We start from the raw sequence: 6,332 nt of genomic DNA, 5'->3' as shown, positions 1-6,332 counted from the left end.
TAGAGAGAAAGGTAAAGGGTTAAACAAAAAGCAGTACACGTTAGTTGCGGTAAATAAAGAAAACAAAGCACAAGAGGAAAATGTCATGAGAGAGAGGCATTAGGAATGCCCTATTACGTCACCTGCACTGCACATGAAGACGTAGGCATATCAATTACAAATGTGTATTGCAAACTATAGAGCAACCACGTAAAAAGTTAACCCAGAAAGTATAATTGACGTGATAAAACAGAATCCTATAAAATGCTCAATTAAAGCCAAAGGTAGAAAAAGAATATAAGTGCAACGAATGAGCGACAATGACAAACACTGTAGATATTAATCCAATGATATCAGTAATCGCTTTAAATATAAATGGTCTAAATGCATCAATTAAAAGGCAGAGATTGTCCGAGTGAATAGAAAACAAGATTCAACTGCCATGTTTGAATATAGACGTTCTTTCCATACTTCCTTAAACAATGAATTATTACCGCTCTGTCTTTTGGTTCCTTGTTATAAAAAAAAAAAAAAAATGCTGATTAACTTCCCCAAACTCCTCTGTCATCCTCGGAAGAGGGATTTTCACTTCCGGTTTACAGTTTGTGAAAACTGTTCAATAAGGGCGCTCTGGACAGGAAATCCACCCTCCCCTACCAGCCCCCGCACAGGTCCCCTCTACTCTGCCCCATGCATCTGTCAGTACCCACCCCCTCGTCCTCTGCCAACCCACGGTGGTTTTGTAGGAAAATGGGGCACCCTTCCCTAAAGCTTTAAGACATGGGGCATGTATTAATAAAGATAGAGCAAGCCACTGAAAGGGAATGGCACCTACGAAATCTCTGGCGACCGTCTGTCCCTCTCTCTTCTCGGGTCCTGCTCAGAGTCCTCGCGTTGGCAGGCAGCCGCCTGTGAAATGTGCACATTTCAAAGCAAATGGCTCCGGGAGCTCATAATCGCTGCCAAACGCGTGAGGATTTTAATAGTCCGTTTTCATTAGCCTTGTCTGAAATCACCTGTCTCTGTGTTGCTACCCAGCTTAATTGTCAATTACGGTGATTAAGCTTGGCTTTCAGTACCATCGCTGGCAGTGATTATTAGTGTTATCTCTGAGGCTGAATGAAGGAAAAATGTCACGCCAGGAAGAAAACCACTTTGTAGGTGAACACGGATATTTTGGTGTCAATGAATGAGGTGGCATCTTTCTTTATTCACACTGAACCAGACGTGAGTCTAGCTGTCATTTTCAACCTGCCTTTTGATGTCTTGGGACAAAGCGTCTTTTGTCACTTGGTTTCCTCTCATCAAGAGGCGTTCCTGATCCCCATCCCCATCTACTTCTCCAGAGATTGGCCCCAGAGCTAATAAAAGTGGGTAAGATAATTAATACCTTTAAAGTGCTTTCAGCTACGTTGATGATTCTAAGTACGATAGGCAGGGCCCTCGGAAAATTTGGGTGGCACGCGGGAAGGGCTGCCCGTGGGAAACTTGAGACTTTAATTGCTGATTTTTTTCTATCTTTATCAGCCGTATTAAATTTTGAACATCTTGCCTTGGCTCCCAATATAGAATCATCTAATGGTGACCCTTGACAAATGGTTTACTTTTTCCGGCAATGTGGAACGAACAATAATGAAAATCAAGGAAACCGTCATTCTTTTTCCTCCTTCTTTACAAATTTTAATTTAATGAAATTCCCAAGCCCATTTCTGTTATGCTTTTATGGGATTTCAAGACATGGCAAAAATAATGAAAGACATTTTCAAGAAAAATGAGACCATTAAACATCATCTCTAGTATTTGAATGTCATGTGTGTCCCCACGGTTCCCAACACTCGTAAGACTTGATGGTTTCCTTGATCTTTCCAAAACACGTTGAGGAAACTAATAAGAGATTTTTTATTCTAATTGGATGGGAAGAAAGAAATTAAGTCATGCAGGCTTAAGGGATATGGAGAGTGAATCAGTAACTGCTGCCTTCTGGGACAGAAGAGAGAGAGAGAGAGAGAGAGGCTCTTGTCACGCAGCCCTTAATGAAAACACCTCAATCCATAACCCAGCAAAGAACCTCTGGCGAGTCTAGACTGAGGCTGAGGAGAATTATACAGGAATTAGCTTCCCGGATAGTTTCCCTTCTCTTCGAATTTTCCTATTCCTGTTTAGTGTTGCTTTGATTTTTTTTTTTTTAAATCTGATTATAACGAACACATTTTTATCATTCGGCTTCTAAACCCTCTGTACTCAAAATTTCTAACAGAGTGTCTTAAGCTTCACAGTCACCCACCCATACACAGTAGAGGTCTGGAATCTGAACTGTTACGGGTTTTTCCGATTTCTACGAATATATGATTCTCTCGTAATGCGAAATGCTATTTTTAATTTCCTGAAAAGGAGACTCTGGTTTGAAACATCACCCAGGAATAAAGGAGGACAAAGAACATCTCAGACGTTTTCTTTTCTATGAAGCTTTCACCAGCCCTTCCTCTCCCAAGTCCCCAGGACAAAATAAATGGCTCCCTTTCCTGTGCTCCCACTGTACTTTTTCCTTCCACGGATTACGGTGTGACGGCATCTCATTACAGTGTTGTTGGTTTGTTTGTTTGGTTTTTTTTTTTTGGTGTGTAAACTAAACCTGCTCTTTTCAAATTTTGGTCAAGAGAGAGTTTCTTTTTCAGCAGCTGTACAAATAAGGATAAGGGCGATAAAGAAATAAGAAAATTCAAACACCCAAGACCTGTGATGGCTAAGTCCCTCGTCGAGGAACTTATGGGGCCACTGCTTCCCGCTGGCGAGCTGATTCAGAGGGAATGCACTGATTTGGCACCTTGGCCGGGCTGTGCTGTGAAGGCTGCAAGGTCTCCTCATTGGACAGCGTCCCCACGTTCGTGGAGATCCCGTGTAGGCTTGCGAACGCTTGCGCTTTGTCATGGCCATGCCTCTGGAAGAGCTGACTTAAGTCTAATTCGAAACGTTTGATTTCGCCAGCGTATACGTATCTTCTATCAGAATTATACACAGTACGCGAGAGTCCACGCCGTGGTCATTCTCCACCGCCACCCGGCACGGTGTCTGACGCAAGGAAGACGGCGACAGGTGTCTGCTAAGCCTGTTACACTCCAGCCCCTTAACTGCGTGTCGGTTTTGAAATTACGGTTAAGGGAGAAACAATGTCAGATTTTCTTCCTTTAAAGTTTGCACCTTTAATGTGTAGTCAATGCAGTGAATGAAACGAGGCAGAATCATGTCTTTTGACAGCAGGATCTCAAATCCCAGCTGACCTCTACCATTATTTTTTCACAAAATCTGTGACTTCCTTCAAGAAGCTGGCCAGACGAGAGCCTGCCATATCTAGATCCCGTGTGCTTCTCTTTTGTGCTTCTGAATATGTTTCTTTCTGGTTACTAAATTTAGAGCTGCCTTTGAGATTTCAGCCCCCAGGACCATGTTCCTCGCATTTTCCTGAAAAACTTCCCTGATTCAGCCGTCTCTGCCAGTTGGGGTTTCTGAGGAGATGGACCAACCCCGGCAGTGGTTGCCATGGTGATCGAGCCTCTATGGAGTGAAGTCAGGGGAGCATCCATTTAAAGGAATGGGGGAGCCGTATTCTGGTAGAAGGGCCATCTGCTAAGAATGAAGTGGTCCTAGAGCAAGAGCGAAGCAAGGGGCCGGGGATTCTTAAGAGTATGGGGAGCTGGGGGTGGAATATGCACTGCGGGGGAGGTATCCGCCAGTCAACCAGTGATGAGTACCGTGGCTGCCTAAACGGCAGTGAGAGGCCGGCCCAGAAGAGCAGCACGTATCCGAGTGGACCTGGGAGGAGGGCTTCGTGCTCACTCACAGAAATTCTCGGCATCCTGGGAGTGACAGCAGAGAAAGCAGACATACGAATTACCCGGGAGGGGGTATTGGCAAAGGAGATACATGAAATATGTGTAGATCAAACACACCTGTGAAACAAGCACAGCTCAGATCACTAAGAACTACGCTCTCAGAAGTTTTCGCTTAAATAAACAGTTTGCCACGGAATGAACAGAAGTGTTCGTGTGAAACTAAAGTGTGATAAAAAGCAAAACCTTTCGTTATTCTAGTAATAATCCCTAAATCGCAGGGTTATTATGAGAACAAATTTTATGATTAATTAGTAGGTGCTGACAGAGTGCCTATTACACAGCTTATGTTCAATAAATCCTTGTCTAGATCTTTCAAAAAATTATTCCCTCAGATTCCAACTCATATTCAGGCTGAAGCCATAGCACAGTTAACATCTCTGCAAAGAGCTTATAGCCTCTAAAAAGATGTGACGAACAACCAAACAGTCCTCTGAGGACTCCATCAATGTCACGGCATAAAATAGTGACCTCTAGGAGAAGGTCAAAGCCTCTCTTGGCCTCTCTCTCATCCAGCACTTCCCTGCCTTCCTTCCACCCGCTCACAGGATGATTCGGGGAGCAGAGGAAGGCTGTCCCCTGAGGAGACCAGCTTGGGATATTGGCCAGTCACCAGCAGGCGACGCTCTATGCAGGCAGCCTGAGCATGCAGAACATGGGGTTTCCTCCTCCGTGCGTTTGCTCCCTTCCAGCCTTGGCCATCTGTTTCTCCTCCCCCACGTGATGGTGGGGTCCAGGGCTCAGGATTGAGAAGACCCTAGGCAGGCAGCAGAGGGTGCGTCCACGTGGGAACCACACCAGAGACGTGCTGTTCCTTATAGTTGTGGGATCTGGGATGAGGATTTGGGTTTGTGGAAGGTACAAAGAGCGAGCCTAACAGTCTGCTTTGTTTCCAAGTCATCCGAGCCCAGCTAACTCAGAGAAAGGACTTCTCTTAGGACTACGGCCTAGGCCACTGGCGTTTGGGGACTATACAGTTTATTGCACAGCGTGACTTTACCTTTCTTCGGCTTCCTTTGTCCTTTGTGTATAACCCTCGGCATCTCTTACGTGGGTGGGGGTGCGGGGCAGGAGCAAGGCATGATTCTGAAACTCCTGAATCAAATGCCATTTTGATACAATAGCAATGTCAGCCCCTCAGAGGGTCTCCATTCTGTCCTGGCAACACCTGGTCGAATAGTCATCCTATTGCTTCAATTTAAATTCTTTCATCAATCAATGAAACTGCGAAGGTGTTAATTGACTTTAATCTCAGCTATGAAAGGGGAGTTTGAGCTATGTATTATGTATAATTATTATAAAAATATTATATTTACTTTTTAACCTGTCTTTTGCCCACTCGTTGGTTAGTAATCTGAAAGTGAGGCTCACACCTAGTTTATTTTTTGTGCTTCCAAGCCCTGATAGAGTGACGTTGGCATAGGAGCTATCTAATACCTGTTTTGTCGCACCAGAATATAAATTCTCAAAGTCAGAAGGGGTCTGGGAGGTCACAGGACACAATCCTGCAGCCAGGGACAACTCCCCTTCCAAACCTCCAGGGCAGGTGGTCTTCAGCCTCTCCACCGATGCCTCCAGGGACGGGGAGCCCAGTGCTGTCTCGCAAAGGTCCAGGCTGCTGTTGACAGCGCTCACTGCTGAGATTGCTTCCTTATTTTGCATTGAAATCCTTCTCCCTGTAAGGGCCAGCCTTGTGCCCCTTGCTGGTCTCAGAGCCACACGTAGCCCAGTCTATCTCATCGCTCTTCAAGGGTTCGAAGTAGCTTTCCTCTTATCTGGGTTCGAATACCCTCCATTTCTTTATAAGGTCTTCAAAGGAAATGTCTTTCAAGATTTTGTATCTCTCCTCTGGGGATCTGGTTGGTCAAAATTCCTCATAAATTGTGGAGACTGGAATGAACTCCACATAACAGCAAGGTAAAACCGGCAGAGAATAGAGTGGACAAACGCGGTCACGTACTTATGAAAACACCTAGCTTTTCTGGCAGGGGTTCCCCTGAGGCTTACTTCACTTATAGTCAACAGAAATACACACATCATCTCACATAAACTGTGTGGAATCCAAGGTTACCCATCCCAGACTCGTGCAGCTGGGTTGGGAGACCAAGTAAATGGCTTTATATTTATCCCTATTAATTGACTGTCCCCCACTGAGGTGCTTTGAAAACCCTGGTCCCAATAGGAAATGTTCCCTTCCTCAAATGTTATTGTGAGTGTCAGATAAAATAACGCCCGCAAAGAATTTAGAATACCCCACACGTAACAGGTACTGAATAGATAGTCATTCATATTATTACAGCCACCCTGAAGGTGCCTTAAATTGATGTTCTCTGCCAGTTCTGGCATTCTGGGATTTTATTATTTTTTAGAGTGCACTGGTAATTTGGAACTACTGGTTCCGAGTTCAATACTCAACCTAACATTTTTGTTTGTCGCGTGTTTTTATGCCCTGCCTCTAAGCTAAAA

The sequence above is a fragment of the Pteropus vampyrus genome, unplaced genomic scaffold (assembly GCF_000151845.1).
Source record: "Pteropus vampyrus isolate Shadow unplaced genomic scaffold, Pvam_2.0 Scaffold6, whole genome shotgun sequence".
Classification (NCBI taxonomy): domain Eukaryota; kingdom Metazoa; phylum Chordata; class Mammalia; order Chiroptera; family Pteropodidae; genus Pteropus; species Pteropus vampyrus.
The sequence above is the reverse complement of the archived record's forward strand: the minus strand, read 5'-3'. Positions refer to the sequence as shown.